The following is a 14,150-nucleotide window of genomic DNA, read 5'->3' on the forward strand; positions in this document are numbered from 1 at the left end:
ATTGATTATGAGTTATGATATTATATTATAAACATTAGTATATTGACATAGAATAGTAAATTAATTGAATGTAAACTAAGTCAAAATAAATTGAATGTAATGAAGAAAAACTTACAAATTTATTGCTTTGATAATTTGTACACGAGAGGAAACTTTCTCTCTCCAAGTGTTTACAAACTTCTAAAACTTAGAACTTTTGTGATCTTTTCAAGCTTGACGCTTACAACGGAAGTGATCTCTATTTATACTACAAACGATCGGATTTCAAAAACATTTGAATCCGTTACATTAATGCAAAACAGGAAAAAGATAAGGTTGTTGATAAGTGATGAGCTGTCTTGGATACGTGTCTTGAATTATTGATGATCTGTTCTGAAAATGGTAGACAAACTGATAAGGCTCATTAAAAGATATCTTAAAAGTCTTGCTTGTTGTCAGGGGAGCTTGACAAAATATGTCTTGAAATTGTTGAAAAGCTTTGCAAAAGCCACGTGAAAGGATAATTCTGAAGAAGTCTTGAAGTCTTGAAAGTCTTTAAATTTTTGCAGAAATTCTTGACTAATTTACTTCTTGGCAAGAGAAAAAGTCGGCTCGAGAAGAATCTTGACAGCGCCGAAACTTTTGAATCTTGAGATTTGTGACTGCCACGTGATAAAAACTTGAACATCTTCATAAAGACAATCTAAAAAATCTTGCAAATGTTGAAAGTTGGACAAAGGCGGTGCTGAGTCACTGCCTCTTAATCATCTTCAAATTGAGAATCTTGAGAATTGCCCGAAAGAAAATTATCTGAATCACTGTCTTCAGAGTGTTGAGAATTGTCTCGAACTTGAGAACTTAATAAATCATTTTCTCCTTCATAATCATTGGCCTCGACTAATTCAGCTGCCTCTTCAGCTGTAACTAATTGTTGAATATAATTATTGTTTTCTGATGTTGATGTTGAAGGTTTATTAAAAAGAGAAGAAGCCCACAAACTAAATGGTTCGTGTGGATGTGCGTCCTTATATTTCATGAGGACCTTTTTGGCATGAATTTCGGTTTCAAGAATTATTTTGTCAATGGCTTTTGAAGAAATGGGTAAGGCTTCGGCTAATTGAATTGGTGTTGGATTTTTAAGATATTGAGATAATGCCAAAAAATAGATCAACATTTAATGTTACTTCTTGTCCTAAAATATTTATTGTAATTCCTTTATTGGTTACACTAAAAGGGTAAATTTGAGTAATAAAAGGTGTACCTAATATAACGTCTTGATCTAAATCTTTTGCTAAAATGAAAGTACTTTTAATACAAAAATTTTGTATACATACATGGGCATTAGATAATTTATAATTAATGTTTAACTGTTGACCATTAGCTCCATATAATCTTTCTTTTGTCTTTTCATAATATTTTGTTGGAATTAATCATTCTCTTATACAATTTTGATCTGCTCCAGTGTCTACTAAAATATTAGTAAAAACTTAGTGAATTATCATCATCCAAATCAAACATTAATGTCCTTACAGAATCCGACCCAATAGAAGAATTAAATCAAAATTTTCAAAACTTATCTATTAATAAAATAAGAAATAATATGATAATATTGAAATTAAGACAGATTTATTATGTTTAAAGGCCTCCAAAGAAACTGTAGGACAATCATCAACCTCAAAATCAGGATTACAGATTAAAGAAACTGAAGAAGCATTTATTAATGAAATTTCTAGAATTCAATTTCAAAAATTGCATGTTTACATTAGGATCAATATTAATCATGAGTTAGATATTATTACACAAGCTTTAGTAGACACTGGAGCAGATCAAAACTGTATAAGAGAAGGATTNAATTCTATTGTCCTATCAATTGGTTTAATAGTTCCTTTATAAATTTCATGACCTAAAAATCTGATTTTTGCTTGAAATAATTTCATTTTTGTGGCTGAAACAACTAATCCATTTCTTTTAATAATTTCTTCAAATATTTTTAAATGTTTTAAATGTTGATCTATTGATTCTGAATAAACTAAGACATCGTCAATATATACTATTGTAAAGTGTATATAGGGATTAAAGATATCATTCATAATGTTTTGAAATTCTGATGGTGCATTTTTTAATTCGAAAGGCATAACGTTCCATTCATATTGACCAAAAGGAACATTAAATGCTGTTTTGTATCTATCTAATACATCTATCTGGACTTGTCAAAATCCTGACTTCATATCAAATTTTGAGAATATTGTTGCATTATCTTCATATATATATATATATATATATGTGTGTGTGTGTGTGTGTGTGTGTGTGTGTGTGGTTTATTGATTCATTTATATATATGTATTACATGTGAAATGTCTAGATGATATAAATCCTTAGAAGATCAAAATCATCAAAGTATTCCCTACATAGGTAATATTAATTGGGCAATAATATTACATAGTAGGCATATTCAATGCCTTCGTATAATATCATGCGATGGTATTAGTGTAGGTGATTATAACAGTTATATCACTAGGGCATTAGCATGGATAAGCGGTTAGTGAACTGTTTATCAAATATGGCCATTTATGATTAATCACATAGACATTTAAAATGTAGTCAATGATTCATCATAAGATCGTACTAGTGTATTATTAATCCTTAGACTTAAAATATCACAGTTAGATTTTGCATAAACGCATATGGTTCATATGGTGTATAAATACGAGGCTAATCATGTCATGTGTTAATAAGCTGATTTGGCCATGTATTGTTTATGTGTGAGGACAAGTGGTAGTCAAGATGGGATCCGTTGACTTGGTATAGATTGATATCAAGCTCCTAGACAAATGTCAAGATACATTGGAAAAGGGAAATCTCCGACTGAGGTATATAAAATGTTACCTAAATGTTGTTTCATGGTGACACGTTCCATATGTATTGATTGTCAATTTGATATAAAATTAAGATAAGGATTTTGACATACCATAAACCCATTCTTAATAGGGATTAGACAATGAAAGGATTTGATTATATAGCGCGTATGATTATAAAAGGGTTCGTTTGAGTATATCTTCATTGTGACTTAGGGGTTATAGAGCATTGCTAGATGCCAACCATAATCAATGGGAGTTTTGTTATAAACTGCATAAAGAGTTATAACAAAACATATCGAAATAGACTATGATATTGGGCCTATGGCTAGGCCACAGTGAATCTAAAAGGTCACACATAAAAACTAAGGTGAATGGAGAAATGGCCAAAGAGAGTTGATTATCTAAGATTGGCTAGCACCTACCAAGGGTAATAAAGTTATTTGTATTATTATCATTGAATTAGATTCAATGGAGGGTTATATTAATTATTATGAATAATTTAAGAGTTAAATTGCTAATTGGAATTAAATAGAATTCCAATTCATAATTAATCATTTTCTCTATATTAAATTGAATTTAACAATGGATTGTAATTGTAAACATATGAACAATTTAAGGGTTAAATTGTTATGTAAATAATTTAAGAGTTAAATTGTTAATTGTGATTAAATGTTAATCCAATGTTATTATTTAAAGAAGTTTAACAACTTCATAATAATTATGGAATTATTTACAACTCCAAAACTATTATGGAATTTTTTAAGGAAGTCCAAAACAATTATCGAATTGTTTACAAGGATTCCTATATAAAGAAAATGATATATCAATTTTGAGATAAAGATCAAAATTTCTAAGAACCTTAAATGTCTCTCTTAGCCTAATTCTTCTTTTACCTTAGTGTGGATACTCTTTTGTTTAATTTCTCTTGAAATTAAAAGTCTCCAAGGTTGCTAAGGACTTAAGTAATATGTTATACCTTACTTGTTTTCAATTTGATTGAAAATTTTTGCAAAATATGAACATACATGTTATAGTATCACATGCATCATTCTCCATGCATTCCATATTTCAATACTATGGAAGTGTACATTGACGACATACTCGTCAAGTCCTTGGTAGTCGAGCAACATCTGGACCACCTCAGTTAGGCCTTCACAGTTCTAAGGAAGTGCAATATGAAGCTCAACCCAGCCAAGTGTTCATTCGGAGTCTCTTCTGGTAAGTTTCTAGGGTACATGGTAACTTAGCACGAGATAAAGGCTAACCCTGATCAAATCTAAGATGTACTAAACATTCCCTCAGCAACATGCATCAAAGTCGTTCAGCATCTATTTGGAAGAGTGACTGGCCTAAGTTGATTCATCTCTTGATTGGCAGACAAATGTCACCACTTCTTCGCAGCCCTTCGAAAGTTAAAGCAATTTGAATGGACCCCGGCCTATGACGAAGCCCTATAGTAGCTTAAAAGTTAATTGACTTCTCCCCTTCTGCTTTCTAAACCACTAACCGGGGAAAAATTGTAAACATATTTGGCATTCTTAGAATTAGCTATTTCGGCCGTCCTAATTAGAGAGGATAATAGGAAATAGCTACCAGTCTCCTATGTAAGCAAGTCCCTCCTCAACGTTGAGACCCGATACAATCAGTTAGAAAAGTTGGCACTCGTACTCATCTACACATCTAGGAAGCTTCGACCCTATTTCTAATATCACCCCATAGTTGTCCTCACCACCTACCCACTCAAGAAGATATTGCATAAGCCTAAGCTCTTAGGACGACTCACCCAATGGACAATCGAGTTAAGTGAATTCGATGTATCCTTCCAGCCGTGCATAGACATCAAGTCTCAAGTGTTAGCAAATTTTATTACAGACTTCACTCCTAACGCTTCCACTCAGGCGGAGAGAAAGTTACTATGCCTAACAAGTGAAACTCTTTTAAAGTAGGATCTCTTGGTCAACGAGTTGAGCAATGTAAACGGTAGCGATTTGGGAATAGTGTTAGTTACTCCAGATGGAGAAGTCATCCAATCGGCCATCCAATGTGGCTTCAAGTATACAAACAACGAGGCCGAATATGAGGCTCTAATAATTTGTCTTTCACTCGCAAAGGAGATAGGGGTAACAAGGTTGGAAGTCAAGTCTGATTTCCAACTTGTAGTCAATCAATTACAAGGCACCTACCAGGCTAGAGACTCGAAGATGACAACATAGCTGAACCTGGTCAAAAAGCTCCAATCGGCCTTCAAATGATTCACTATCAGTCAAGCCCCAAGAACTGAAAATACACATGTTAATGCACTCGTCAACATTGGCTCAACCCTTCAAGGTACTTCTGACTCCTCTATCCCACTTCTTTTTCTTGAATGGACGGCCGACTGGAAAAAGCCCCAATTTGATACAATGTTGATCCCCAAAGAACCCTCAAAGGTTATGGACATTGAGCCGGCTGACTCATGGATGACTCCCATACTCAATTACTTAAAAAAGGATGAGCTCCTAGCTGACAAGAATGAAACACACCGACTAAGGGCTAAGGCAGCCAGATTTATCGTCTATGAAGGACAACTCCTTAAGAAGTTATTCTCCAGTCCTTACCTCAAATGCATCACTCTAGAAGAAGCCCAATATGTGTTAGCAAAACTCCATGAGGGAGAGTGTGGGAACCATGCAGGGGGACGCAGCCTAACACACCAAGTGATAACCTCTAGATTCTACTGCCCCACTATGCGCTCGGACTCAGGCTCATAAGTCAAGAAGTGCGACAGTTGTCAATGATTTGCTCATGTCTCACACCTCTTCCTCGAATGACTCAACTTCATCCTCACCCCCTGGCCATTCATGAAGTGGGGGATGAACATCATTGACAAGCTCCCAATAGCACCTAGGTAGTGACTGTACATGCTAGCTATCACAGACTATTTCACGAAATGGATTGAGTCAGAAGCATGCGCCCAAGTATGAGACCGGGAGGTAAAAGGCTTCATCTAAAATAACGCAATCTGTCATTTCAGAATTCTAAAAGAGATAGTCATTGATGAAGGGTCCCAATTCATCAGCTTTGGCTTAGGGATTTCTGTGAAATGTGAGGGATCAAGCTTAGCTTCTCGACTCCTAGAAACCCCCAGTCAAACAGCCAAGCCGAATCATCCAATAAGATTGTCATGCAAATGATGAAAAATCGCCTTTAGAAAGCAAATGGGGCATGGGCAGACAAATACCAAGAGCCTTATGGTCATACAGAACAATTGTCTGCTTATCCATAAGGTGAGACACCCTTCTCCCTTGTATATGGCTTGGAGGTAGTCATCCCAGCCAAGGTCTCAGTCTCATCACCCAGACTCCAATGGACAAGTGAAAAATCAAACAGCCAGAACCTATGCCATAACTTGGACATCGTCGATGAACTCTGAGAACAAGCCCAAATAAAAAATGCAATCAACCAGCAGTAGGTCATTCGGCACTATAACCTCAACATCTGAGTAAGAACATTCAAAGAAGGCGACTGGGTCCTCCGAAAAGTATTTCAGAACACCAAGGAGATCAACGTTTGCCAACTCAGTCCTACTTGGGAGGGTCTATACAAAATCACCAAGTTAGCCAGCAAGGGTGCCTACAAACTCCAATCTCCTGAAGGCAAAGACGTCAGCCATAGCTGGAACGCCATCCACCTCAAGCGCTATCACTTCTAATAGACCGTATCTCAGCTTCTTTTTGTTTTTTCAAAATGTATGAGTGAGCATGTCCACCTCCTTCAACCTTAGTCGACCTCAATGCCTTAAATCAATAAAAGTACTATTCAACGAAAAATTGTGTTCAATAGTTCTACTTCAATCAATGCCCATTGACTTAACACTTAAGGCTGAGTAAGTTTCAACTACATAGTCGATCACACCGATTGGCCCCACAAAAGCCTAAGGCTTAAAAATCCAACTACAATATCGATCACGCTGACTCAGGCATAACGCCTTGAAATTTCAACTATAAAGTCGATCATGCTGACTCAAGCCTAATGCCTTAAAAATCCAACTACAAAGTCGGTCACACTGACTCAGGCATAACGCCTTGAAAATTCAACTACAAACAAAGTCAGTCACACCGACTCAGGCCTAACGCCTTAAAAATTCAACTACAAAGTCGGTCACGCCGACTCGACCATAAGGCCTTAGAAAATTCAATTTTAGATCCACCATACTAACTCAGCCATAAGGCCGAATGCCTTTATCTACACATTCGGTCGGCGATACTGATTCGGCCAACTCAACACTTGCTCCATTGCTTACTAGTATTTATTGTATGGGTTAACAACTCAAAGTCAGTCAGTCATACTGACACGTTGCACGACATCATTATAAACATTTCTTACAAACCAAAACCAATCGGTCACACCGACCAAGCATCAACATACTTAGTTTTAATTAGTCTGCACACTCAGTCGGTCACGCTGACCCAACCTTAGTACATCATCTTTCAAAAAATCAAACATTCTAAGTATACGCAATACATACATCGATAGAAAAAAGTGCAACACTCGATAATGAGTAGAACCGAATATAATATATAAAAAGTCGCAAAAGACGTAGAGTCGAAAATACAAAGCAAAAGGGCACTACGTGCCTTAAAGTTTACAAAGACAAAAACATATAAAACTGAGGGTCCACACAACCCGATTGATCATCCTAAGCTAACTGATCTTCAATCGACCCAACCGCTTCATCCTGACCGATCGACCCTTCAACAACTATTGCATCCTTAGTCGACTCGGTAGACTTCACCAAAGCTTCGTCTTGGTCCTCAACAAAATCCTCCATCTGTTCTTTAGGGTTAGACTAAGTTCCCTTCTCTTCCACTCGGTCGTCTCCACTGGCTACCTCGACCTCTATCTCCTTTTAGATCTCAATGTCGCCATCAAGGTCCCAATATGTGGTATTCCTGACCTTGTATTCCTTCATCAACTTAGTACATGCCTTGATCATGACATCCTCAATAATAGATTTGCATCGCTCTCTGAGTGTGATCGACTTTTCCTCTTTATCAGCCAGTTCTTTCCTCACCTCGGACAGCACCCTCTCCGCCTCGGCTAGCGCCTTCCTTAGTTCAACCAATTCCAATTCAACCTGTCGCTGCCTGGCGGAGCTCTCCTTTATATTTTTTAACGTCTAGGCCTCCCAATTTCTCAAACCGGTATTGGATTTGGTCAACTCCTAAATTTTCGCATCATAAGCGATCACAGCCTTTTTTAGATAAAGGCTCCCACTCAAAGCATGCGATCAGACTTTATAACTTAGCAAACATATTCAAAATCAAGATATGCCTGAAGTTGTCGAGGTACTACCCACTCAGCCACCATAGTCATCCCCATTTGATTCAGTTAGGTTTCATCAGCGGGCAGCAAAAATGATTCAACTATATTGCCTAACTCTGTTGCGTCTTAATAGACCGAGGCTGTGTTTGGGATAGTGATCATTACCTTCTTTTCCTTGTCAAATGGGACCTCTTTCTATGAGTTTGCTCTGGCCTATAATTGTCTATCCGGAGGAGTCGACTCGGTTAACTGGACTTTGACTCTCTTCAAGGCTAACTCCCTCTTCCTCTTAACTCTACACTGTGCAGCCACATCACTCGTACTCAGTATGTCTACTTTAAGATTCCTCATCAGCCTCTCTATAATGGAAAACTCCTCAGGTGTTAGTGGATGAAGAAAAGAATGCCTGAATAATATGTAGTTGTTGTAGCGAATCAACAGCACGTGCCACACTTGCTTCGATAAGGGAAATGGGATACCTCTATAAACAGCTTCAACTCCAACCCACAAGTGACTTGCTCTCAGGTTAGACTCTTTCAAGATCACTCTCCAGTCTCTCTATTGCTTCGAAATGGCAAGAACTTCCCTCTTCATCACGTCCAAGACGTCTCTACTCTGTCCAGCTCGATTGAAGTTGAGATCTACAACAGAAATGGAGAATAAGACTTTGTAATCATAAGTATAGACAAGAATCAGTCTCTCACCCGTGGTTCTCCATGTGTAAGGCATCTCGCCTCGGCCTCTCTCACCGAATATGGCCTCACCCTTCATAAAGAAGAACTACTCCTTCCAGTTCTTGTCATTTGACCTTAGGTTGGTCACCAAGTGGATCCGGTCATGCCTAAGGGTGATGGCATATCTACCTTTCTCTTAGTCATGCTCCTTCAAATAGTAAGAATGTAGTAATTCGTGCAGACCAAACATCACTCGGTTTTGAGCACACATCACCTCCAAGCACAATAACAGTATCCACATGTTCGGCATTATCTGTGTTGGTGCGATAATGAAGTGATTCAACACCTCCCAGAGGAGCCGAGGTATGGGAAGGCACAAACCATCATGAAACCACAATTCATACATACTCACCCATCCTTTTGCCTCCTAGTCGACCGTTTTCATAGCTCTTTGAGATTTTGATCTCCGTAGAGCTAAGAATGTGGTACTATATCTAAATCTGCCACTGGTCATTCTCCTTGAGTAGAGGTAGATAATCGGTTCCCAAGATCCCGTTACCCGGTCAGCTCGGCTCCTTTACCGATCTGCCACTAGTCGAAGCATCACTCTCAAAGCTATCAAACTTGTCCTCTGTTTCTTCCCCACTCGTCCCTTGCCTCCCAAAACTATTGCTACTCAAATCGACGGCATCACCTGACTTGAAGACAGTCACTCTCACCCCCTTTGGAATTCCCACTAGCACATTACCTTCTTCTGGCAGTACCACCATGGTGGGAACACGCTCGTACTCGCCCCCCGCATCCATCTCCATATGACTCTCCTCACTCAACTCAGAGTGAGACATCGGATGAACTTCTACAACCTCGCTATACTCAACTCGGTCTGGCAGACTGACCGGATGACTAAGGTAGCCCTAACTTTGACTAGCCCTTTTTTACACCAAGCCTAATATCTCACTCGACTCAGACAAAGACACCAAGATGAGTCAGTGGTAGCCCTAAATAAGTCGAACTTGTCTTCTTCTCTCCGACGAACCCAAAAAACCCAAAATTCCAGTAAAATCACCCAAAATATCCAAAAAAAAAAAAAAAACCGACAAAAACCTCACCAAAACTCTACAAAAAACCTAGAAACTCGACTTCCTTAACAAAGACGCCAAACTCAAAAACATCAAACCCTTGGTTTTAACGAAATCAAACCGAAAACTTGCTTAAACTTATGTAAACTCTCCCCAAGGAAACCTCACAAAACCTTATGTTGTTTCCTACTCAAACAGGCCTAAAAATTGCTCACAATTCGTCTAGAAATGCAAAAAGAAACAAAAAAGAAGAAAATTTCACATGAAAATGAAGTTTTACCCTGATTGACTGAGAAATCTGGCAAAAACAACATGCCACTGCAACAAAGAAGTGTTTTAACAGATAGAAAAATGAGGCTTCAATGAAGAGCGAAGATGAACAGTCACCCCAAACACATTTCTCCTTCCCTTTAAAATGCCCAACCTGACAGAGATAACACACGGCAACAACCGATTGGCTGCAACTTTCTAAATTCTCACTTGAATGGAAGACGAGATCCCAATCGTACACATGTCATACGATAGTCCTGCCTTGGGATCTGTAGTCTCTTGTTTTCTGCCAGTAGTATGCGAAACCCTATAGTACACGCGTCCCGTTCTCTCGGCGCCACCAAATCTACTTGGACAAAGCTCGCTTCGCCCGAGCAAGCAAATTCGATCTCCAATCCTAGAAGTGACGAGTATCTTCCCTTCAAAATTCATAAGCAAACCACATAAGCACTTGGTTTGACCAGCCGAGTGAGTATTACAAAAGAATTGCACCTCGCATCCTATCACTCAGCTCAGTCAGCCGAGCAAACGCAGCTACAAAAAGATTGTGCCTCATATCCTATCACTCGACTTAATCAAACGAGTGGGCACAACTACAGAAATTGTACCATGCATTCTATCACTCGGATCGTTTGGCCAACTAAGCATGTCTACAAAGGCACCTCGCATCTTTCATCAAGACGAGATATCTTCATCCAGCCAAGGGAACGCTTGCTCATCCTATTACTCAGTTTGGTTAACCTCCCTTCAAACCAGTTACTTTCTAAGCTAAATACTTCTTAGCTTAGAGAATGGGGGGGCTAACTATGGGGGCCAAAAATCACCTTGGGCATTATAAGGGCCAAACAAGCATTTTCTATTACACTAACCCAAGGTCACGGTCTAATTTCAGTTGGGTCAACATCAGAATTCATGACGTGGGCCAAAACATGAGGCCTAAATCCAGCCTCTATTTAGAATAGGCATCACGGGTAGCCCACCTAAGGGCAGGCCTTCCAGACCAAGGTAAGTAGGACTCTTCCTATTTGGTTATATCCTAATTCGCCCAAGATTCCATATCTTAGGTGAATTAGGACTCTTGCTACTAATGAGGCAAGTGAACCAGGATCTTTCCTATTCACTAGACCTCTTCCCTTATGGATTTAGAGTCCTACTAGGATTCGAAGATCCTACAACTACTATATAAACGGGGGTCACTCCTCTGTTTAGGCATTCAATCTCAATAGCACCTCCTCGCATCCAAACTCTTTCTCCTAAGAGTTATCCACCCACTCGTGGTTCTAGTCTCCGATTAAACTTACGGTAACCCTTCCTTCCCTTAGCTCTCACTAAATTGCCTCATTCAACCTTACTGACTTGAGCGTCGGAGTGCCTATGGCGGACACCACACTGGTGTTTACGTAAGCTTCGCGCTTGTTTGCTTTGTGTGCAAGTACAACGGATTGTCAGTGGCCTCAACCTCACGGGATCAGACCCTATTTCCATAACCGTAGAATTTTTGCGTCTACACTAGACGTACAAGAACAATAGATTGATCACTTCAATACCATGCACCCAATTACTTTTATTGTTTCCATATATCACTGGTGCGTACTCCATAGTTGTAAACTTGTTGGTCGATCTTTGGATGGACTGTATGTTAAACTACTTCCTAAGCAAGACATAATATTTATAGCATGAAATGATGATTCTGGACTGATAGGATTATTAGCACGTTTCACTTCAGCATACCATAAGATGAGCATTTGATTGCGCATCGTGTTCATTAGATAAAAAGTTAATCTGATAGTCGGTTTGTGCATGATCAATATTCAATGCCATGTCAAACACACTTTTAGCATGAATGATCAATATTCTTGAAGACAACCTGATATGGGTCTAACTCCACATAAAAATAAATTATGAGCACAAAAAATTGTGAAATTAGAGATTAAAATGGATGGAAAATTGGAATTACATCATACTGCAAATAATTGAACAAAATACAATTCTACATAAAAACGGATAATAATAAGGTTGCGTTTAAAAGAAGCAAAAAGGTACAATCTTCTCAAAGTTCACCTTTAATTCAACGTCCTTACTTCACTTTTCGCTTGATCCAAGCCAAAAAAGCTCTCTACATAGCAATATGGCTGCCTTCTAGAGCATTAAAATCTTTTGGTCTTCTGAAACTGCTAATTTAATTATAAATCTACTCTCTCACTTTAACTAGACACCATGAGCAAACCACTAAAGTGAAAATAATACCTTTGGTCGCAACTTTAATTAATTGCTCTTTTAGGTACATAGAACATACATTATGTTTGAAAAATCTCTTCAGGAAATCCGGTAAAATCATACACTTGTGTGAGGTAACAAGAGCCTTAATTTTTCAAATGAATGTTCCAAAATCATACTCGGGAGAAGCCGTCTTGACTGTTGCCCACTTAATCAATAGATTACCATATCATTTAAGACCTCGATAAGCCTCCTTTGTCAAACCTATCCTAAATTTGATGGCTTCAACTGTCTCTCTTAGAAAATATTCGGTTGTGTTGTATTTATTCACATTCATGCTCACCAGAGAACTAAACTTGACTCCAAAGCAATGAAATGTGAGTTTGTTGGGTATTCTCCAACAAAGAAAGGTTATGAGTCTTACAATCAAGCCATGTCACCTATATTGAAACAACCTTATCTTCAGGGGAGCGTATTAGAAAAGATAAGGAATTTCTTCTTGACCTACCACCTTCGAGTTCATTATCTTCAATGCCCTATTTAAACATATGGAACAATTGTTGAGCCTAATTTGCCGAGGAAAGAGGGGGAGAATCATGGAAGACCGCTCAAAGTATATTCAATGAGAATGCAGCTAGCTCTAGAACCTTTACTTGCTCCAATGATCAGCTTCGAAAAAGGTACAGAAAATCATACCGACCTTGTCTCTAATGACATAGATTTAATGTGCTGAAATGACTTGAGCCTTGTGTTGTAAAAAGGCTTACGAGAGGATATGTCTAGATCATTCATCATTGAACCTTTGAGAGTGCCTTAGGCCTACATTGAAAGAATATCTTGGGCTTGCCTGTCATTTAGATAATGCCATAGGCTTCCTAAGAAATAGCCATTTGGGAGCTTGATTTATAGCGTTACACCCTAATTGCAGCATTGGGTCTCCTTGACAAAAATGGCCATTTATATAACCTCGAACAAAAATCATACTTGATAATATTATGTAGGACAAGGGGTATTTATGACATGACATTTTCTTCTTTCTCAGTTAAATCTAACATCTTTCCATTGTTAAGTGCAGTTTCGGATACTAAGTGATGTTTTAGAAAACATGTATCCCCTCATTGATAACGTCCCAAAAAACAAAACAGAGTACCCCATTTGTATTTCTTAGTTTTTTTTTGCTAAAGCTCATCCCATCAATTTTAAATATGTTTTGTACGAATGACAACACCAAAATGTGCTTAATTACAACTCAAGTTATTTTATTAATGCTAAGGTTATATTATAGTGGTTTCTTCATTTTACTACATATTTACCTCCTTAACAAGTTCAAGCTTAGGTGGTTAAGCATCTTAGTACAACTAAATGGTTAGGTACCAACCTAATTTAAATTGATAAATTTACAATAAAATATATATTGTAATCAATTGTTAAATAATTGTTTTATTACATATATTGAGAGAGAGATATAACTATTGAGAGAGAGATATAACGGCATTTTCAAATAATTTAGTATGTATAACTTTTAAAATTAAATTTGTAGATTACATTTTTATATGTTTATTACTTTAATATATATTTTATTATAAATTCATCTTTTGGCAACACATGCCCCTTGTGCAGTATTATTGTATTTGGTTATGGTTGTTGTTTTCATACATTTTCCAACACTCACGTGATCTTAAGAATATTTAGTCTAAATGGCATTGCATTTAATAGTTAACAAACACCCGATAAAACATGGAGGAAATGGGATAAAATAGAGATTCAGA

The sequence above is a fragment of the Pistacia vera genome, unplaced genomic scaffold (assembly GCF_008641045.1).
Source record: "Pistacia vera cultivar Batoury unplaced genomic scaffold, PisVer_v2 Contig344, whole genome shotgun sequence".
NCBI lineage: Eukaryota > Viridiplantae > Streptophyta > Magnoliopsida > Sapindales > Anacardiaceae > Pistacia > Pistacia vera.